Raw genomic sequence first — 23,926 nt, forward strand, 5'->3', positions numbered from 1 at the left:
GAAAGGCAGAGCAAGGGCTTGGCAGGGTAAGGGAGCAAGGGAAGTGTGTACGTTGGGTGAGGGGTGATTGACTATAATATGCACTGTGTGTGTGTGTGTGTGTGTGTGTGGTGAGTCATCGGGTTGTAATGTGAACCCATCACTGGACAAGGGAGCCATGGGAGAAAGGGAAAGGAGGAGGGGGGACGAGGGGAGGGGAAGGGGAGAGAAAGTGCATGAAGACTGAGGGAGAGAGAGAGAAGAAAGAAGAAGATGAGAGAAAAAGGGAAAGAGAGCGAAAGACAATGAGAAGAGAGAGAGAGAGAAGAATGAATGGGAGCCCTCTCTCTCTCTCTGTTCCTCTCCTTGTGTCTGGAGTGACATCACGATGGGATGAGTGCCATCTTTCTCCCTGCCTCTGGCAGAGGGAGGCTGTTCATTCATAAAGACTGAACTACTGCTGCTGCCTCTGCTCTGAATGATGCAATGGTACTCACAGAGCAGGCAACCAGATCCACCCAACAGGACACAATATGCTTTCTATCAGGCCCACCAGCTATAAATAGATTCTTAATAGAGTTTAGGCTGTGTGTGTGTGCGCGAGAGCATGAGTGCGTGTGTGCGTGAGTGCGAGAGAGAAGGCGTGTGTGCGTGAGAGAGAGTAGGCGTGTGTGCGTCCACGCGTTGGGTAGGGGAGGGGTATAATGATTGAGGGCCCGGCTCAGGGCATGTAGGTGTCAGGAAGAAAAATCAGACCTGTCTGAACTGAGTGGTACTGTACTGTACTGTACTGTACTGTACTGTACTGTACTGTACTGTACTGTACTGTACTGTACTGTACTGTACAAGCTCTCCTTCCTCGCCTGTGTGTGTGTGTGTGTGTGTGTGTGTGTGTGTGTGTGTGTGTGTGTCTGCAGTGACACTTGGTGGTCAACAAAGGCTATTTCCGTACTTGGACATACAGACGGTACTCGGACACACATTGCTGTCTATAAGAGTGGCTAGCACCACTCCCTTGCAGCATGGTGCAAGGGAGGGTTATATTTATCAATTCAAGTGTCCATTTCCTGTGGCTAAGCTACTGCTTCCTGCGGGGAGGTGAGTTGTGGGTCGAGTTGTGGTTCAGGTAGTATAGTTCGGATCCATCCCTCTTTTGCTCACAGGTAGTAGTAGTGAGGTCATACCGAGGTGTGTGTTGTATCCGTTAATTGCCAGGGAGTTATAATTGGCTCCTAAAAGGCTCCTAAAAGTCTTTAAGCCAGACCGGTCCACCCGCGACGGACCCCAGCCCCCCATCGTCCAGAGGTGACGGTGGTATCTGAGAAAGCCTTTGATGGAGATCCCTATCTTGCCCCCCCCCACCCACACCCCCAGTCTGAGAGCGCAGGGTCATAAACCCTGGCCAACATGAAGGGAGCCCATTCAGCACAGCACAGTGTGATAAAGTGGTGGCTGGCGTGCGGGGGGCTCGCAGAGAAGGAGGGGGCAGTAGTCTGGTCTTGAAGAGAGCTGCTTGTTCAGCCAGCAAGGCTGGGGTGTTTGGATTTCCATGTCAATGCCAAGAACTGGGAATAGAAGCAGTGGGCGTGCTTGTTATGGACCAAACCGAACCGCCATCCGACCAGCCGGCTGGTCGACCATGGGGGTGAGGCCGAGCCAAGATCAGACCCCAGCCAGCAGGTTAGATCCAAATCAAACCTGCGTGCTTAAAATCGGTGGACGGTTCAAGGTGCCGGCTGGGGCTATCCCACCATCTCTCCTTGTAGCAACGCTGTTGGAGCACTGCGTCTATTCTTAGGGCTTCCAACCGCTGTCTTCTGGCCGCCCTCTCCAAACGCAAGCCTGTGGTGTTGTAAGAGGCTGTGTGAGGCTAGGCTACTACTGCTGACAAACTGTCTCTGGCCATGAAAACAAAAAAGGGCTCTCCAGGATCAACACCACAGGCAAGCAGGCCTCTGAAGCAGGCAATAAGTGAGACTAATGCCCCGTAGCTGCCTTTTCCCTTTCTTCCTGCCTCTGTCTCCATCTCTGAAATCACATTAGTTTATGATGGTAAAGTGCATTATCTCTTTCATATTGTTTACGCCAAAGTCTCAGGTGCTGTTATGACATTAGCTTGAAGTTTGAATTGATCCGAAGCCATGCTTAGGTGAACATTGCCTAGTGTATTTATGCCTGAAAGCTTGGTGGAAATTCCATCCCTTCAAGAGAAGTAACACAAATGAGAGGAAAGGTTATTTGAGGTTTTTTTCCCCGAACCACTCTACAGGTTAAACAGTTTATGGGGAAAAGCTTTATTTTGGGGCATGCTTCCAGTGATGTTAGGTAGTATGCTTCTTGCGTTTCTGCTGCATTCAAATCCGAAATGACACAGTAAACTCACTATCCATTTTACCCTGATAACTTGATAATGATACGACTAAACCATTCAAGCCCTCTTTATACGTGTGTCATATACAGTAGAAGAACTATCATAATTCTGTGTGAATCGAGCACCTGTTGTGCACAGTCCCTTCCTGCCTCGTCGCCCCTCATTGAAAATGAATAACAATCGCTCCCCATCTGAACAACAGTAACATTTTATCTGAACGAACGGTGATAGTTTGAATGGACATGCAGGTATCAGTCAAAAGGGAGACATTGAAGACGAAGGATGGGTGGGGAGGATCAACATACTGTATGGAATGTCAGAACAGGTCATCTCCATATGGAGATCTAAGGGTTTGAGGTCAGCTGTAGAGTTGCTGGCCGGCTCCATACAGTATATGCAGATCTAGGTGATGATCCAGTCTTCTCCATGTACGGCTATCCAGGGTTTGATGAGGTCAGTGTCGTGATCTTCATATATGGTGATAGCCATATACGGGTCACGAGGCGTGACGGACTGACGGCCATATATGGTGGCGTGACATGTCACGAGGCATGACAGACTGGCGGCCATATATGGTGGCGTGTCGGACTGACAGATTTTCATAGTAATCTGCGACCTATGGTCGCAATTATTCAATATAATGTAAAGTATAGGCCAATTGCGTCACATCACAGTGACTAGTCTGTAACAATGCACAAAATAAATGTAAACAAGTTTCTTCACAGAAAGGGGGTTGACTAGCAGGCAAGCACTGTGTCAGACAGTGCAGGTGGTGCTATTACGTCTCTGCGTGTGTGCTTCTCAGTCTCCATCCCTGTTGTAAACAGATTGGGGAATGGGGATGCTCTGAGGAAACTGTTTAGGTGTTAACCCAAACACACAACGCATCTGACAAACAGTTTACTCTCCCCTTTGCATTTTGTCCAGAAAACACGGTGCCTGCCATTTTTCAGTCCAAACTGCAACATTCCACAACCACGGGTTCCGGTAAAACAAGTTTGAGTTATGCGGGGAGATGGAATAAGCCGGACAGACTTGCACATGTTCATGAGATAATCATTCATATTGCCGTTCATTTCTTGTATGATACTGCACATATTAGCAAGCATATAGCATGTACGCAGACTAGGTCCTGAGAGCCCTGGTTCCAATTATACATCATAGAGCTAAATGCTCACTGCTTGTTTGAAGGCAAGCTATGGGCGACAGATGGATACTCGATAAATAAATTCCCTCAAGACCGCACTGTTTTCATGTTGCATGCCTCACATTCCTCTTCTGTTTTACAATCGCTAATGTGCTTCTCACAGCTTTCTTGTGTTCCTCTAATGTGACCAAAAATGACTTGTGGCCTGAGTGGCGAAATGGTTTCAGCTCAAGAAGATGAATTATGGTTCTATTTTAAGCTCAAGTGTACTCCGCGTGTATAGGCTCCAACATGGCTGATGGAAACTTGAACCTCTGGCTTATCTCGCCCTCGTCTCGTTCTCTCTCTGCCTTTTCATCTCAATCTCATATGCATGTTAGATTACCACGACCTTTTAGCTTTGGCTGAATGCGCCGATTGAAAAGATGTAGAGTCGGATCGATAAGAACGTGGGAAAACACAACTCTGCTATTTTGCAATAAGAGATGGAGGTGATTTCACAAACAAGTGCGTACGCACACAAATACTGTATATATATATATTCACACACACTTATGCATGTGTGCTGTGTTCTCACTCACAAACATGTTTCAAGAGACACTCTCTCTACCCTGTCCACTCTCTCCCACACACACACACACACACACACACACACACACACACACACACACACAGTTGACTGGCTATGACTCACGCCATCAAAGAATGACTGGACTTCAGGGGAGAACACAGAAAACATTTTAACTTGTGACTGTTCGTGACGTAAAGAATTTAGTGTATCTTGAAAAATTCCTGCTCATTTACTAACCATTTGTCATTCTTGCCTTGTATGCTCTCATAAAACAAACACATGTCTGAGACAGATACAAGGGCCTGTCTAATGGACATTTATTAGACAGAGGAACATATCACATCAGCACTGTAGTGTTGGGAATGGTGTTAAGTTCTCATTAGCTGCTGGCCCTAGGCCCTTAGGGTCGTCTGTAGCTGCCCGGAGAAAATACAGGAGTCAGCCACTTCTTAAAGTCACAAATATGCAGATATCGGTGAGGCCACAAAAGTGCAGGTATAATATACTGCAAAGCTAATATAAGGAATCCAGATGTTATCTTTTCCTTAGTTCTAGCTGCAGTGGTAGCCTTAAAAGGCATAGAATTTTTTTAAGTAGACTGTATGATTTGTCTGAGCCAGGGAGTCATTTCAGTTAATAAAAAAAAGCATTTATAAAGGCACTAGAATCAGAAATTATTTTCAAGGCTAGCGACCTATGAGTCTCATCCCACGACCTCTCCTATGGAAGCTAGAAAACATGTGCCTCCCATTTGACCGTGCGTCACAGAAGTCCTGGCTCGCCGCGAGAGCGCCACTGACTCGTGCCTACATCGTAAAGCCCACCTCCCGCTCATCCACAAAGGCATTCTTCCTTATTGTCGTCTGGCTTTGACCGGCAGGTCTGTGCCTTAATGCGATTTGGATGTAGTAGGGGTCGCCATACATGACTGTGGGCTCATGGAACATCCATTCATAGGACTGATTACAAAAGCAGCTCACCATGTTATGCTGAGTCTAAAACCAGGTGGTATGCAACAGATTCATAAAAAACAGGGAAGAAATCTGGGCCATGCAGCAGTGAACAAAGTGACTTGTTCTGGGCAGCTGAACATCAGTGCTGAGACCAAAACTGATTCCTAAAGCAGGCACAACGTTTCTAAACAAGTTTAGAGTTTCCGTTAGATAGAGGAAAACACAGCTCCCCATAATGTGGAAACGTGAAACAGTATAACAACAGAGCAAGGGGACCAAAATAGATGCAGCACTCATTGGAGAAATGTTGAGGTGCTTGGAGCCATTTTGGGGCGGCATAGCGCCCATTAGGGTTCCCAGTCAGACTGTTAATGTGGGAGTAATCGTGGGATAAGGGAGGCATGTGGCAACAGAAACCAGCCGAACAGTCATTCAGGCAGTCAGTCAGTCAGCCAGGCATGTGGCGTGGCGTGGCAGGCGCCTGGTACTGTGACTCAATGATTACAAACGACTACGGGCTGAGGGATGTGAGGCAGGGGACGCACACACCAGAAAGACGCCACATCAAGGACACAGGTGACGTGCGAGAAGAGCTCATGTGGCCAGCAGGAAAGTTGTAATCAATTGGGAAAACTGAGGAAGAAAGGGAAAAGAAGGGAGTAGGAGGGGGAGGAATGGGGTGGGTGGGTGACAGAGTTTCAAAGAGCATGTGAAAAATTAAAAAAGAAAAAAAAAAAAAATCTCAAGCTTGGTACGTCTTTGTTCTCCCAGCCCTGGAGCCTGTTTTTCCTTTGTTTGGGTTGCCATCTTTCTGGGGAATGGTGGTGAATACGGAGAATTATTACAATAAAAGAAATAACACAATAAGAAAATAACCTTCCCATCACTAAGATATTCTGAGAGAGAAGAAGGAAAGAAAACATAATGCCGAGGGCTTTCAACACCATCATATGGGCCACACCTTGGAATGCTCTCTCCCCCCACCTCTCTTCTCCATATGCTTACCATTTAGCGGACTGATGTATCTGACGCTAACACGCCTCGTTTTATGACTAAGCTTTAACGAGGCAAAATTAAGGCGTGTAGTCACAATACAGGCATCCTGATACAAACCACGCATCATAATGGTTTTCTGTTTATATCATGGGATGCCTTTTCAGACAGGGGGGGATGAATGAAGGGAAATTTAAAAAATGAATGAATGAAAGAAAGCCTGACTGAATGGCTTGGGGGGGTATGGGGGATTTCAAGTTAAAGAGTGACATCATTAAGCCATGCTAGAAAGAAGAGACAGACAAGTTCATTGTGGACACAAACAGGCGTCCACTTGACTGTTCGCGGGTATATATGGCCGCTGCAAGATGCGGAATGTATGAGGCACATTCAGGACATGACACCGGGCACAACCACAGCCTGGCATGTTGTAGGCATGGCCTAGTCAAACACTGCCTAATGACATACCGGCATAAGGCACTAAAACACTGAACTCACTTACGGACAAGGTTTTGATCTGGCGAACCAGGTTGATGCGGTATATGGATCGGATGAAAAAACGAACCTGTTTGAGGCACCGCTCGGCATTCGCCCCCAGACGGATCGACAAGCCACATCAAGAGGAGGGCTGGATCGCCCAAACACTGTTTGCACAGCTGCCAGGCGGCCAGGGAGGGAGCAATGCCTCCCGCGCTCAAACACTGGCATATATTACACAGCGTTACCAAAGGACTGCTGACACTGACAAACCCACAGCAAGAAGCTTATGTAAAACCCTATATGCCCTGAAGGAAAGGAGGCCTACACCTCGCCTCCAAATACACCGCAAACTTCTGAGATGCCGTACCATACAGATCCACTTTTACACTTGAAGTAAAATTAACAACACAGATTCAATGTGGACTGGACAGGACATCATGAGGAAGAACAGGGTAAAACCTAGTTTTCATAATGAAAACTATGTGTAGGACTAGGATAGCAGTGCATGCTGTAGTATAGCATACAGTATGTGTGTGTACGTGTGAACATGTGCGGGTGGCACAGCTCTGAAAATATCCCATATAAGGGTAGCAACACGAGGCATGCCAGTTATGACAAGCAAGCAACTCTGTTTGAATCAGATAAGAAAAGTGAGGCTCCTCCTCAGCCCCTTTCCCTCATTCCCTCCTCCTTTCAATCCGTCCATCCATCTCAGCAGGGCACGTTCACTCAGAGGCATTCCTGTCAGTCACTCATCCCTGACCTTCAAGCCTGATGAACAGAGAACTTAAAAAAGGAGGGACAACTCACTGAGACACTTCGACAACAGACAGGGACTTGTACTGTAAAAATGAGCAACATTCCGTTTAGCATCTTCTGGGCAAACGTTTTAGGTTAAACAAAAAGGTATATGCCAATTTTCAATAACCCTCATACGGTATGTCGGGTATGAGCTACTCCGTTACACAGAAAAGAGTATGGGGAAAAAAAACAACAAACAACACAGAACTGTTTTCAACTACATGGAATGGAATCCAGCTCCGTCGTTCATCCAACACCTTCCATCTTGAGAAGCCATCTCTCCTTATCTGTGCAGCAGCTCCTCTCTCCTTTGTTATGGCTACATGCTACTTTGAATAATAAGCTTCAGTTATACTGAAGTATTACCAAACCTACAGCGTGTAGAGAGCTGGGTGGCTACTGTAATGCAACTGCGTGTTGGTGGTGCACCTCTCATCCTGATGCTGTAAACTAAGTATTTCAACAGAGCATCCCTAATTTGTCATTATATCATTATTACACGTCTAAAGTTTTGGTTTAGACGAATAGTTGATCCACAACCACAAGCTCACTGTTAATCACGATGTGATGCGTTGTGAGCTTGAGGATCAGCAATTGTCTGCAGTGCAACCAAGTATAAAACAGGCTCAAGTGGTTAAAAAGAGAATTACCTCGGAACAAGAGACCTTCGGTAAACTGACACTGCAGCTCACAAAAGGAAAAACAAACAACTCGTTCTGTTGTTGTTGTTGTTGGTCGTGTGTGTGTGTGTGTGTGTGTGTGTGTGTGTGTGTGCAGTGCATCCATTTGTGCGTGCTGGGGGGCATGCCAAATACCAAAGCATCATCATCTATACTTTTCACATTGGCAAAACCCTATGGCTGTTGAAACCAGAGTAGCCTTGTCCACTGGGATAGAACTACTTTCACAACCCACCGACTTGACGACAGTGTGTACTTCAAATGCATTCTCTCTGGCTTTGTATAGAGTGATTAACTGTTTTAGTGACAGACAGACAAAATAGAATCCATCATGGCGAACATCTCAAATCAATACCAACTAGTTCATCACTGGGACACTTATCTTGTAAAGTGGGGAATCTGCGATGCAGAAACGAGCAAATACGACTGTGCGTGGGTGTGCGTTTGCGAGTGTGTGGTGTGCATGTGTGTGTGTGTGTGTGTGTGTGAGAGAGAGAGAGATGGTCCTTTGACAGCCTCAGTTTGACCCACGAACACACGGCACAGCCAGGCAGGGTGTGCGGGAGCCAGTGTTGCGAAATGGTTTTGCAAGACATGCTACGCTTTGGCAACTCTACTGCAGCTGTCAGCACTTTTTTCCCCTTTATACAAGTTTGCGTCTGTGCTTGTGCATGTGTGCATGTCTTCAGCAAGGTACCATGTACGACTAGAAGGGCTGTAAAAACTGGTGAGTCACACAACCTTCTGCATTAGTCCGCATCGCAGGTCAGCAAGTAAAGTACGCATCATATTTCCATGACGCGCGAGCACTTTGCTACCTTTAAACAGCTGGTTCAACATTGCCCATGCTGCAATGCCATACGCACTATGGTACATTCAGTGTGCTAAATAGGTAGCAAACCCAAAAAAAAGGTTAATTCTGAAGAAGGGACAAGGGGGTCAACATAGAAGCAGTTCCTGAACTACAGGATCTACAGCTAACCAAGCCTTCCAGGCAGCATGGGGTCAGAGAGGCAAGCCTCAAGTCTGCACATTCATCACCTCAGCCTGTGGAAACTCGGCATAAACCACTCTCAGGAGGAGGGAGGGAGGGGGGGGGGGACACACAGAAAGCGAGAGGGAGGGAGGGATGACTAGGCATCAGTGCCAGTCTCCCATGCCGGCTGGGCAGACTGCAGAGTGCCCTGACTCCGAACGCAACGCGGTGCTGTAGACAGACTCACCGCGCGGGACAGAGATGGGTGCTTTACAGATCTGACAGAGCGATAGGAGCTCCAGACTAGAGTGAGCAATGCCATATGATAATATCATATGGCATTGCTCACTCTATCTCTGGATCTCTGTCATATTATGACAGAGATAGAGATTGAGGGAGAGAGAAAGGCAAGGGTCCACACATAGTCCACACATACCTCAAACAATATGCAAATGAAAAAACTTGTCATGATTCATGATGATAATGTATAAAGAAACTGTTACACATGCACTGGAATAGCCTGTCTGAAAGACAATTATTCTCTCTCTCCTTCGATGAACACAACTGTTAGTTTAGAATAGATCATGTTTGGTCACTCTTTCCAACTTGAAAATGTCAAATGTTTTGCTACAGGGCATTTCTTAGTAGTTAATAGTTGAACAGCAATGCATTGTCAAACTTTTCATTCAACCAGCTGATGTCAACCAACCACAATGACATTGACATCACAAGATAACTAACTGATATATGCCAACATTGCAATGGATGGACGTACCATGTGCATTGCAAAAAACAATTGTTAGTCTTTAGTCTAAATGGAAAACAATTATTTCATGTTTTTAATAATAAGCAGCATACAGGCTAGTCTCAAATAATCCACGAATGCAGTCTCCCGTGTGGGGACCCGGGGGTGCATAAATTGTATTTTTCGCAAGTGTCATGCATGCTGTCCACTCCACTCCACACCACAATGACCACACCACAGCAACTAACTAACGTGGGGGGGAAATCCCACTGTTAATGCCAGGACGTTTTGTCCCGTTCCAGTTCTAATTAAAGGGAGTCACTACCGGCACATGTATACAGTACATGTCACGCTGTCTACGCCTGTTAAGTGTTAAGAGAACAAACATATGAGCTGAGCTGCCAGACTCGCTCACTAATGTCACCATCACTTGTACATCCGAAACGAAGCTTTTACTACGAGCTATAGCGCCAGACTCGCGAAACGACATTGTAGTGACACAACAAAGTTAATTTACTCACCGTCCATTTTCTCAGCCTTTATGATCGTTAATGTCGGTTTCATATCGACAGCTGCCGTCATGATCATCAGATCAATGTATTGGAATAATCGCCGCGTCGTCCCTTATTTGCCTTTCTAATACTCCGAAACAATTTATGGGGTAATAAACGTTGTCTTCTTTTTCCCGACCGAATAATTTAACTCCCAGTTTTCTTCCCCCTTTTTTATCGCCACCAAAATAATATTTCTTTTCCTACAAACTTCTCTCCCTATCTGCCGCTCTCTCTCTCTCTCTCTCCCCCGGTAGGCTACACACATACACGCTCTCTCGTCTTTCCTCTCACTCACTCATTCCCTCCCTCCCTCCCTCCCTCTATCTCGGTTTGGGCGTTGCTGTTGCTGCTGAAGCGGCTGGACAAGCACGACATTGAAGGGGCGGTGTGTACTGTGTACTACTGCCAGTGGTGATTCACAATTACAGCAGCATTCTTGCCCTGTGTGTCTCTGGGAGAATCCGTTCTCCTCCAGAGTCTCCCCCCCAACGTCATCACAATTTAACAATGATTCCCATGTTCCAGGCAAAATATGCCGGTTATGGGGGAAAGATACAAAAAAACATAAAAATACAATAAAATATAGTACACCGTAGGTAGGCTAGCCTATATATCCAGGTCAATTACTATTAATTTGGATAATTATTTGGATAATATTTGTATATATATCCTACTATGTGTTTTCCCTTTTTTCTATTTCTAATCGTGTATGTATATGATCTATTTTTCTTTCTTTTTTCTTTTTGTGTGTTTCAAATGTTTCAAGTGTACATCTAGCTGTATGTCTTTAAATGTTTTGATGAATTAAAAAAGGAGGACCCTTATGTAAAGTCTATTCTGGTTTTATCAGATTAGATTAGATTTTGTATTGACCTGTACACTGTACCAATTCTACAAACTTAACATTTTTAATCAATCATTCAATGAATCAATCAATCTATGCTAGACGAAACCTGATCATCACAATGACTATAAATAAGCTAATATGTTGTTGGAAGCCTACTAAAACATGTAGGCTATAATAAATAATAATAATAACTAGAGAAGTGCAATTGCAAGTGTGGTTGTACCGACCACAAATAGCTGGAGTAGCCTATGATGATTATGTATGATGATGTAGTGACCCACATGACATCACAAGGGCCTACAAAGTTTATACGGAATCAACTCGGGCAATTACTATATTGTGGTTGCACACTAATAATAATTAATAATAATTGAGAATTGAATTGGTGAACTACAGAGAGCGTCGTGAGCTCAGTGGACTGTCAGTGTCTGTGTCCAATTCTGCTAGTCTAAGCATCCATTCACATAACTTGTAACTGGCCCTCATAAACACCTCAGAGAATTTCCTGTTCACCTTGTGCTGATCAATAAAAAAATCTGAGCGTTTCTTTTTACAGAGCTGCCTCCTGGGCCTTTGAAAGGAATAACGTTGTGGGGTAAATGGCAGGACTCCGCTTTAGGGAATCCTCTTAAACACTTGAATCCCAGCATTCATATTCTGGGGGGGAACATTAGCCAAAACAAAATGTAAAATCACACCCATGTGAAGTGAGTGGTGCAACTCTGTGTGCGTGTGTTTTACTGTGTTTGTGTGTGTTAGGTTGCGCACAGGTGGTGAAAAACAATGCTGTTTTCGTGCTCAGACCAGCCAGATACCCAGCCATCCAGATACCCAGCCAGCCACACACATCCGTAAGGGAGTAGTATAGTATGATTTAGTAGCAGGGAGGGTGAATGAGTGACCGCCGCGTCCTCCACCTCCAGAATGTAAACAATGACTTGCATGTGCGCACCCACGGGAAAAGGAATAAAAATAAAATGCCCCAAATGTGAGGCATTTTGTTCCAAAAGTCGTCCTCCTGGTGGCGCTATAACAGGCCGTTTTAGAAAATGTGGGGCAGATGTCGTTGACATCTAGGGTTGACATCTAGGGAGTGTATGTGCAAAGTTTGGCATCGACCGGGTTAACGGTGCCGGAGATTAGCTGGTAACAGACGGACGGACGGACGGACGGACGGACACACACACACACACACACACACACACACACACTCACACACACACACACACACACACACACACACACACACACACACACACACACACGGACGAACGGATTGCAAAACATACTCTCTCCCCATGCCTTCGGCCTGGTGGAGACAAAAAGGCAGATCTACAAGCTCAGAACACATTGCAGTGTGACACATTGTGAGCTGAACATCAAAATGTGTCATCCATAAAGATGTCAAAACAAAGCCATGTTGGATCTTAATTACATTTAAACAGGGACTATTCATTTTCTCATTTTTACAGAGCACCTTTTTTGTCCCTTTTTTTTAGATAAGCAGTTTGTTCTTTTCTAACATAATTGCTAATGTAAGTATACTGCACCTGTACCAGTCCATATATATATTTTTTTTAAACATTGGTGTTTTGTTTTTAACTGGGATACGAATGAGAAACTGAAACTGGCCTGAGTACAGCAAAACTCCCTGTGGACATAACCACAGCCATTAGCAACACACACAAAAAAGAAAAAAGCCTGTCATGGCAACCCATTGTGATAGCAGTGGAACATGACCGCTTTTAACTAAGGAAAAAAATGTTTCAAAATAGAGAAACACTGGCAGACGTAAAATGTAATAACGCAAAGTAATAATATGGTGCAGTTCATATAATGCAAAGCCGTTGAACTACTATTAAGGTTTCCATTTCCACAAAACTGCCACCTAATAATGTTCTAATAAGGCATCATCTTGTCAGGACACATGAACATTACCAAATGTTGGAAAATCCTGGTTTGGAAATAGTTATTTTGAAGTGACTGGAACCAGTGTCAAAGGTCTCATACTGTTCTATATGCACCAGTTCTCTCTTTCCAAGTGTCCACACCCACACATCCAAAGTAACCTTGTTAGGGTAAGTCAATACGGTGCATCCTAATATGCCAGTCAATACGATACTTCTGCCTGTTCTGTATGCAGTATGTATTTCCAAATGGGATCTGGGTGGAGGCTGCTGGGGAGCCGGGGGCTATTGATCACTTATGGATTTTTAAAACCGGCTGGTCCTTCACCAGCTCCATTAGCTGTCCCTGGATCAGGTTTCACTCACTGGCAAGATAGAGGAGGCCTGAATGGAAACACGCAGGCTATGAGGAGCCCCAGTGGCTTCTGCGGTCGAGCTAGCTGCCCCATCCGAGGCTGACTGGGGTGTGGATGATGGAGGAGAAACATGGGAAGGCTGGTGAATGGATGAATGAATACCTCGCAGCACATTTCATTCATTCAGTCATCCAGACAGTCACTCTTTCTGACTGTCCGTCTTTGTTTTCTATTAACGAACTCCTTGGTATCTGCTCTTAAAAGGACAGCCCGGGTCCTTTTGTCGCCCGAAGGCGGCCATTAGGAAGTTAATGGCACTGCTGACTAATATCTGGGGCCAGAGCTGGCAGTCAAAGAGTCAATTTTCAACATACAGGGGGTTTAGTCATGTCCCTCTTCACTCCCTAAGTTTTACTAGACGTTTCTGCTCCCTTGATTTAGAAACCGGATGAAATGGAAAAAAATTAGAAATTAACAAATTAGTCATCATTGCTTTGAGAGAGTATGACATTTTCTAAAATGTATTTTAATGGCGCCAATATAGATGCCGCTGAAGAGAATGGAAAATGTCAGTGTCTAGGCCTCTAGGGCCAGGCTGAAAAGGATGCCTTGGGCAACGTTAAGTTCATAAGTTGCCTCATGCTCAGTGTTGTTACTTTAAAGCGCAAATAACATGCATTTTAAAACTGCTTTTAATATTTAATAATCATATTGTCTATGTCCCTCAAAGTTATTTCTAATGGTTTGAGTCTCAATCACCACTCTGATATAACCAGGCCTTGTCAATTCTTTCTGGACTTTGAAAGCAGTTTTAGCTGCAGTACCACACTGTCCTGAGGTGGAGAGGGTGCTGATATGCAGATTATTTAATATTTGAGTCATTATAATACTCATGCTAGATAAAACCAGGCTTGTTTCCATTCCATGCCAGCTTGGAAAATCAACAATGGTGGACATTGTAAACAAAGTGGAAATGCAAATTTGCAACTGAAGACTGAAGAAATGGAGGAATTATACAAAGTAGGGTGACATTGATGACATCACGATGAGGCCAAAATCAGTCGAGCTGTTTCTGAGAGCAATTTCCATTAAAACACCCATATGACATGAAGGCCTGATTGTTCAAAATTGGTTATTTGTGGGGATAGAAAACACACATGGGAGCCCCAAAAACACAAAAGAAATTGAAAAAGTTGAATTTGATGTTATAGGTCCTTTAATCATTGCTGCCAGAGAACATTTGAATACATTTCAGACTCTGCTGCGCCTCGCTTTGTTGCATTGATTGAAATTGATTGAAAATCGTGTTCAGTTTGTAGAATGGGTACAGTTCAACGAAAGTACAGGTCATAATACAAAAACTGCTACGAGGATAAAACCAGAACAAGCACTAAGAGTTGTTTACATCAGGGTCCTCCATGCATGCTTCTGTTATCATTGTCTTACCTAACAGCAATCAAAACAAAAATAAATACATAGAGATTTTACAAAATCACAAATGGACAAGGGAGGCTACTATTATATCTCTGGATCATTGTACCATATAACATGAAAATCTGTAACAATTGAAGCAATGCCAATCTTGAGTAGGATCTTGGTACATAATGCAACAGTTCAACTGCAGGTTTTCTACAATAGGGTGCCTATAAACAAAATGAGCACAGCAAACAGCTATTGTTGTTGATTGATTCCAATCAAGCAATTTCCTTTAGCGTAACAGGCTGCACTTTGTCTTACTAATACTAGGACAAGCAGCTACTGTGTGTGGACCGGTTGTAGCAAGCTAGGCTACTGCCATGTTCCATACCAGGCAACATGAGAGCTTGAACAATGTTTCTTTTCCATCATCTGGGAAATGCTGTTGCCATGGTTGTAATAGCTAGCTTCATGCATGCTAGCAACTGCAGCCTGACCAGATCTCCCTCTACTGTACATCTCTCCCCATGTTTGTCTTTCTTTCTTTCTTTCTTTCTTTCTTTCTTTCTTTCTCTCTTCCATAATCCACAGATCTAACCGTTGCACCTGCTGCTTTTCACAGTGTTAACTGAAGGTTTTATTCTTTTTCCATTATAGTTCAACTCATACAGCTGTAAAATGACGTTTCGATCCTCCCTCCCTCTCTGTGTGCCATGTCGCACACAGAAAATAATCGTTCTACAAGCTCATAGTGTGCCGCAAACCTGGCAAAGTGTGAGCTTATAGATCTGCTTTGCACACCAACTTACAGTACAACAGCAGTGAGTGCAGTGGAACATATACGGTTCAACCGTTTCTATTATATTTTGACCTTTGCTTTGGCAATGCAAAGCTCCATTGAATTTAAATTGAATTGTGTGTGAGGCGACAGACAGGGTGACATGTGGCATGAAGCTCCACTTAGCACTAATCAAGGATTGACTCATTTAACACACCAAACACAAAGGAGCTCAAATGTGACACACACATACACACACGCACACACACACACGCAGACACACACACACACACGCACGCACACACACGCAGACACACACACACACGCACGCACACGCACACACAAACACACACACACACGTGCACGCACATACTTTGAGCATTAGACGGAACAGATCAGTAAAACAGTGGGGTCCTTGTGGCCCCTGCTTTCAAGCCTAGTCTCAGTCTCATCTATAGTGGCTGTTGCTGTCTGAAGATGCCACAGGCTGCATGCACTCCTGCTGAGATCACAGCCTTGGCTGGGACAGACAGACAGGAATGGAGTGTGTGTGCGTGTGCATGTGTGCACGTGTGTGTGTGTGTGTGTGTGTGTGTGTGTGTGTGTGTGTGTGTGTGTGTGTGTGTGCGTGTGCGTGTGTGTGTGTGCGCTCGTAATAGTGTGCATGCGTAGGTGCGTGCGTGCATATTCTGTCTGTACTACTGTATATCTGCAAATGTCATTATGCAGATCTAAATATCTACAATGGTATGAGTTCCTCTGTGTACGCAGCATGTTTCTATGCATGTATCTATGCAGCTACCTACAGTATGTGTATCTCTGTCTCTATGTATGAATATACAGTATATGTATCGATGTGTCAGCTCGCACTTGCATGTGTTGTTGCAGTGCGGTGCCAGTGAGCGTCTGTCTGCTCCTTTGTTCCTTTTAGTATTTATGTGTCTGGCTGTGTGTGTGTGTGTGTGTGTGTGTGTGTGTGTGTGTGTGTGCGTGTGTGTGTTTGTGCGTGCATGCGTGTGTGTGCGTGCGTGCGTGCGCGTGTGTGTGTGTGTGTGTGTGAGAGTGCTTGCATGCGTGACTGTGTGTGTGCGTGCGCGCATTTGTGTGCTTGCGCGCCTGAGCATGCGTGCATGAGTGCAAGTTTGTGTATGTGTGTGTGAGTGTTTGTGGGCTTGCGAGAGAGAGAGTATAAGAGAGAGAGGGCATATGTATAAGTGCACAGAGGGTGGGAGGAGGCGGGGGGTTAACAGCGAGGCCTGCCCTGAACAAAGGCTCAGCTCTTTTCTGAACAATTAGCTTCACTAAAAAGAACATCTCTTCCTCCATTAGCAGCACCACGTGCCCCCCATCACTCCATTGTGCAGATAATTCAATTATCCCCACCCCCATTCAAGTCTCACTGCCTCCCAGACCATCCCTCCCTAGTCTTCTCCTCCCTATTTGCCTCCCTCCCTCCCTCTGCTACCCCCCCCCCCCCAACACACACACACACACACACACACACAGCCGAAGGCAGGGAAAACAACGACCACACGAGTCTCATGTCAGTATTTTCCATGTGATATGACTTATCATAGTCTGTACATTTTCACATATTATAATAGTCACTATACTGTAAGTGGCATCGGCCTGTTGAACATTAAACATCTAAATTAATTCTACCACCACCGCCAGCGCATGTTGAAGACCCACCTGAGCCGAGACGTGAACGGGATGAAAACAAAATGCTACTGTATATAATTATGTGTGGAGTGGCGGGCGATCATCTTTTCTCTCATTCAACTCTGGAAAAATTGACACCAGTTTAGGGTAAACTTTACACTAAATTTAGTAGGTTAGGTTTAATAGGTTTGAGAATGTAATAGTGCAGTGTTAACAGTTTACCTAAGACTACATCACTATAGAGGTTATTTGGATCTTAGTGATTGTCTACTGTTTTACAAGCCTACAATAATGACTATGGTATGCCGTAACTTTATGATTCCCCTCCAAGGAGGTGTGATTCATGTTCACCCTCACTGTGTTATAGTCTATAATTAAGAATGTGGGGATATTACTAAGCTTGTAATATATACTTGGAAACAGTAGGAGTCCTAAAACTCCACCTTTTCCCAGAATCTGCATGTTGCATCATCAGTGGACGGACTGATTGCACGGACATCAGATTCAGAATGATGTGTTCTTTAGCGCTATAACAGCAATGAGTCACTTCTGTAGAACTGGTGACTTGTGTGGCAATGGCTGCCACGCAAGAATGCTGAGATATTACAAAGTTAAAATGAGATAAGTTGACTATAGAAGGGCTCATGTCAAATCATAACTCATTGACCAAAACAGATAGTCTGTTTGAGGTTAGCTGAGATTTTGAACGAGTATCAAAATAATACCAGAAACATTAGTGGATGATGGCCCTTTTGATTGGAGCCTTCCAATCATTCCAATCATTCCAAGGTTTAGTGATGGCTATTTATTTTTGTTCTCATCAATAATGATATGGTATCCTGGTGCTATAAAGATTCAATCGCAGGCTTCTTAAAACACCCAACTTGGAAATGCACAATATACTGTAAATCATCTGACCCCCGTCTAATAATCTAACATCCAAGTAGTAGAAAAAGTGTTCTTTTAACTCAGAGATTTAAGAATCCATTCTTACACTCTCAGAGATGAATGAACTTTAAATTTGGCTGTGTGTGTGTGTGTGTGTGTGTGTGTGTGTGTGTGTGTGTGTGTGTGTGTGTGTGTGTGTGTGTGTGTGTGCGCGTGTGTGTGTGTGTGTGTGTGTGGTGTGATGGTGGCAGTGCGGTGTGCGGCCCACTCCTCCAGAGCAGTCTGTCGCTTTTCCGTCTCTTCCCGTCTTGTTTTGTTTTACTGTCGGAGGGGGGAAGTGTGCGCCGGCCTGATTAGCATCGCTGTTTCCTCTTTTCCCATAACCCCCCGGACCCCCGCAGGCCGCCTGTTTACTTTTAGAAATAAAAAATGGGCCCGGGCCCGTGAGGACGTGCCCCCCCCATCAGAGGCAAACCCAACCCCCTTAGCCCTACCCCCCCCCCACCCCACCAACCCCCAAAGTTCTCCACATCTCAGAACCCCCTCCACCCGGCCTAAACCCTCCTTTTCTATCCTCCTCCCAGCACCAGCCCCTTTCCAAACTCCTTTTCCCTTGCCTATACTCTTCAAGATGTGAGGCCGCTCCCCCCCACTCCCACCCTCCAGACTCCTCCTCTGTAGTACCCCCCCTCCCCCCCAACTCTCACCCCTCCAACTGTCCAGCTGTCAAATCACATCAAATAAAACACAGGCCAATGGTCCCTGAGTGCCAGATCACAGCTGTGTTTGCGTGTACTAAATGGGAGCGCATGTTTTAAATGTACAGTGAGCTCACAATCGCCTGGGAGTGAGTGGATGTGCGTGTGTCTTTGCCTGTGTGTGTGTAGTGAGCACACAAGTGGGCCTGGGAATAGAGAGTGTGTGTGTGTGTGTGTGTGTGTGTGTGTGTGTGTGTGTGTGTGTGTGTGTGTGTGTGTGTGTGTGTGTGTGTGTGTGTGTGTGTGTGTTTGTGTGCATGCGTGCGTGCGTAAGCTGTACTTTACTGAATGAGAGGATACTGTAATACAATACATACCAGAGCAGCGTAGGGTGTGAATTTAATGAATGAACATGTGGGCTGTGCATCACTGCATGCAGGATGTTAAATGAAGGATGTGTGTGTCTGTGTGAGTGCACGTATCCATTCACATGCATGTGCAGACTGTACAGTGTACACATGACGTGATTCAGCAGTACACAGAGTACAGTAGACACAGAGGACAAAATTAACACACAAAATTAAAGTCCAAGTGCAAACACGCACGCACGCACACAATGCCATTTTAACCCTAAACCCTCCAAAAGCGAGCGCTCTACCGACAGTCTGAGCTACCCAGGCCAGACGTGAGTTGCGTGCCAGTGTCATGCACCAAAAATATCCACACTGCAACATATTGTAGACATATTTCCGATACAAAACGCGACACCGGCGCGCAACTACAAATCAGATATAACTTTAACCCTAACCCCAACCTCGTCCTTTTCCTATTGTAAACATAATTCGTCTTCTTCTTTTAACCATTAAACAACCATTTGTTCATCTTATGAGGCCCAGTAACATTTAACTCACTGTTTCCAAAATTCTACTACACTTGTGGGGACATTTGGCCCTCACGTGCATTAGTACACACGTACATGCACACGCACTTGTGCACGCACGCACACGCGCACGCACACACACATAGTTAATGTTTGAGTCTGGGCGTTTATGATGAGCTCCGGTGGGGTTAGTGTCAAGGAGAGGATAGTTAGAGCTGGCTCAGTGTAAACACCTCCGTGGCATGGCTGTTGTCAGGAAGTGCTGTGTGTGACAGTCCGCCACAGCCATGTGTCCTTTAACATGCAACACCACCCAGGTCTCACATCTGTGTGTGTGTGTGTGTGTGTGTGTGTGTGTGTGTGTGTGTGTGTGTGTGTGTGTGTGTGTGTGTCCGTCATGCATAGTAAATATGCTCACTAGGGTTTAAGGCGATCTGCCTATTGGATTTTGAGATATCCAACTGTATATTTTGGCCTAATGGTGTCGATATAGGAAAGGCAGCAGGCCGAGGGGTCAAGTAAATCAGTAGTGTTCATTTTCCTGGGAGTATCAAGGGGACCAATATGGCCAACTGGCCATATTTTGTTCATGTCACGTTAAGGGGTGGATATCTAAGTGTAGAGCTTAATTCTTTAGTTACAAAACTAAATGTAGCCAAAACACTCTATCTACCGTGACTGAGTGCAGTACTTTCATCCGACGGAGCATTGGTCCGAACGACAACCTACCTCCTCCCTCACCCTAACCCTAACCTCCCCCGGGGCAGACACCTAAACCTATAACCGCAACCCTCTCCCGACCCGCAGCGCACCTCGGAGCATTGCTCCTTCGGAGCAATGCTCTGTCGGATGATAGTATGCCTCCCACCGTGACTGACTAGTGATGGGACCGCAGTGGGACATGAACTTTTCTTAGAATTGGATGATTTAGATCAAGAGTTATGAATGTTTTTCGGTCTCGTCTGCAAAAAAAAAGGGGGGGGGACATTTTAGATGACGTCCCACTGTTACGCAACATCGAATGTTGATCGGTGAACCACTATTTTCCTGTGATTGCTCCAAGTTAGGGGCAGGGTGTCGGACTATTGTGTGTTGGACTGCTAGGACGTCGGCACCCCTCCAGGGCATGGGGAGGGTTCCACCGCTAGGACGTCGGCACCCCTCCAGGGCAACCTGGGAGGGTTCCACAGGTTACTGGGCTGGTGGGTGTTAAGGCTAACCCCTCCAGGGCATGGGGAGGGTTCCACAGGGGCTGGTTGATTTACACTTACTATAGCGTGCCGCGGTGTCTCGCAACGAAAATAGCAGATCTAAAGCACATAACACATGCTGTGAGCTCAGAGTCAGACACCATGCTCGGTGTGAGACACGATGCGTAACCAAGTATACATCAGGCAAAAACACACCACCTTCTGCTGCCCCGGCCTGCTAGCCGCTACTCTACGCACATGATGGCCCCACAAGGGGAACTCTAAACCTCTGTAATGATGTCTACAGGTGGGCGCTGGGATGCTCTAAAAACTGCCAGTTGACTAGCACTCTGCTGCTCTGCTGGAGGAGGAGGAGAGGGGGCGTGGGGGAGGGGTACATGGGGGGTGGTTGTTGGCGGGTCAATTCCCGGTCATTTTTTTCCACTTGACAATGTTTATGTCAGCGGCTAAGCGCTGGGACCGATGAAGTGAAGGCTCCAAAGGAGTGTGTCTCTGGCAACAAACATCAGCAAATCCCATAAAATCCCAGCCCTATCTATCGCTTGCACACACACACACACACGTGCGCACACACACACACACACACACACACACACACACACACACACACACAAAAACAACAGAAAAGAACAAACACACACGATGGGGTTTGAAATGCACATCCAGATTAAAAATTGCGACAGATACACAAACACTAACACACACGCACGCACAGAAAAGAACAAACACACATGATGGGGTTTGAAATGCACACCCAGATAAAAAAAATTGCGACAGATACACAAACACTGACTCACACAGAAACACAATCTTACACACACACACACACACACACACACACACACACACACACTGGTCCCTTCCGTCTCCCCTGAGACCAAGCCAGAGGCTTGGGAAAAAGATGGCCGCCCTCTGGCCCCCTGCTGTGCCCCCTGCATCCAGCCCGAGGAGGGAGGTGACGGAGGAAAGCTGGTGCACCCCTACCCCACTCCCGTGGCGTGCGTCCCAGACCGCCAGCATCAATCACTCTCCAAGACCAGTGTGTGTGTGTGTGTGTGTGTGTGTGTGTGGAAGGGGGGGGCTCAGCAAACGCACTGGAAGGAATGTTCCAGTTTAAAATAAACCTTGTTTAGAAAAAAAGGAGAGAAGAGACAGTGAAAAAGAGAGACGCATGCGCACGCACGCACACATACGCTCACACACATGCACGCACGGCACGCACGGACGCACTCACACAGACAGACAGACAGACAGACAGACAGACAGACAGACAGACAGACAGACAGACAGACAGACAGACAGACAGACAGAGGGGGAGAGGGGGAGAGTGGGAGAGGGGGAGAGTGGGAGAGTGGGAGATCGAGGGTGGAGAGAGAGAGAGAGCAAGAAACTCTGAGGCTGAAAAATGCTGGGCATGTGCTGTCCCTTGAGAAGGAGAGAGAGAGAGAGAGAGAGAGAGAGAGAGAGAGAGAGAGAGAGAGAGAGAGAGAGAGAGAGAGAGAGAGAGAGAGATGCATCTGGTAAAGGCATCGCCCTCAGGGTCAGCGTCACCATAATCCCTTGGGGGGGGGGGGGGGGGCGGGGGGACTTGCAACCCCAGGCCAAACAGAGATTGTACGTGTGTGCACAAGTGTTTTTGTGCGTTTGCTTGTGTGCCGTGCACATACTTGCACGTGCGTGCTCGTATTGTAATGACCGAAATGAAGGGGCCAACTGTAATGGGTCAGTGCCAAAGGAGTCGTGGACGTGAGTGTTTGTGTGTATGTATGTGTGTGTGAGTCACAGTCCACTTATCACTCCTGTTCACACAGCCTTTTGTTTGCTCTCTCTAAGCTATTCCTCCACAAAGAACAACCTACTGCTCTCCGTGAGGCTTTTCTTTTAACTTTTGATCCGTGTTTTCTGTTGCCATTTTCAACAAATTATTTCTGTGTAGAAAGAAGAAACTGAACGAGCGCTACTGGTATCCCTGGCTTCATCCAGCGGTGCTCATGAAAGGAAATAATGTTCAGAGAGAGAGAGAAAATATGCCACAAAGGCATACAAATCCAAGTCCAGGCACTCAATGTGGGTGTGTATAAGTAAAAGGCCTTTATTTAAATATGGGCTACAAACATTAAAGAACACCAACGTGTGTCGGCTTGCTTGCGCCTTCTATTCCTGTACGTAATTGGCCATTGTAAAGTACAGAATGACAGCAGCATTGAAGACATTGAGGTGTCATGCATCTTATTCCAACACTGAATAAGCAGCCCTCAACTATACTTTGAACAGAAGGATATAATAAAGAACAAAGAATGAACAGAACAAAGCAGGCCTGGAAAATGTAGGGTCCTATAGTGTAAAATGTAAGTATGCCTCAGATTTAGACTTTGTTTTTGGCGTTTCTTAATCAGTTCCAACTGTTGATTGATTGGTCGGCTGGCTCAAAGCCAGGACAGGGGAGGAGGGGGTTGATGGTTAGAGGGCATTTTGTGAAAATGTATTTTATAAGACATATATTACATGACTTGATGAAACCATTTTGGCAGCCAAAAGCACTCTGCTGAAAATGGTTTTCCAAAGATTACTTTCACCCATTTTTTATTTTATTTTTGTATGCACACTAAGTATGCACTGCACCATTTACTGTACTGGTAACGTTTTATTTTAAGATGAGGTTCTCTTTTCAACCATCCAGAGGAAGTTGACGCTGCTTCTAATGCTGTACACTCTACAGTGTATACTTTATTACTGTAAATTTGCAGAAAAAAGCACAGGAAAGTATAATTCAATAGTCTTAAAGGATTTAAACCCAAGAAAGCCTGTTTCCATTGGGGTCCTTCATACTCAATTCAGTGAATGTGTACGCACACGCACACATGAATAATGTTTACTGGTAAAATGGGGGATTAAGTGCCTTTCTGAAGGGCACCTTGGCATCAGTTGCTGAGGAAGTGGAGGAAATGTTTCTCATTCACCTTCTCCTGACATCGACATAGTTTTCTGCCCCATCGTCCTACGCCATGTCGTTTTGGGCCTGCCTTTCTTTCT

At 45.5% G+C, this 23,926-nt stretch overlaps 1 protein-coding gene across 1 annotated transcript in view; it reads right to left on the reverse strand.

Moving 5' to 3' along the window:
- Nucleotides 1-23,926, reverse strand: part of ets1 (v-ets avian erythroblastosis virus E26 oncogene homolog 1) — a 52,167-nt gene that overhangs the window by 21,614 nt on the left and 6,627 nt on the right.

The sequence above is a fragment of the Protomyctophum parallelum genome (assembly GCF_964188405.1).
Source record: "Protomyctophum parallelum genome assembly, chromosome: 9".
Classification (NCBI taxonomy): Eukaryota; Metazoa; Chordata; class Actinopteri; order Myctophiformes; family Myctophidae; genus Protomyctophum; species Protomyctophum parallelum.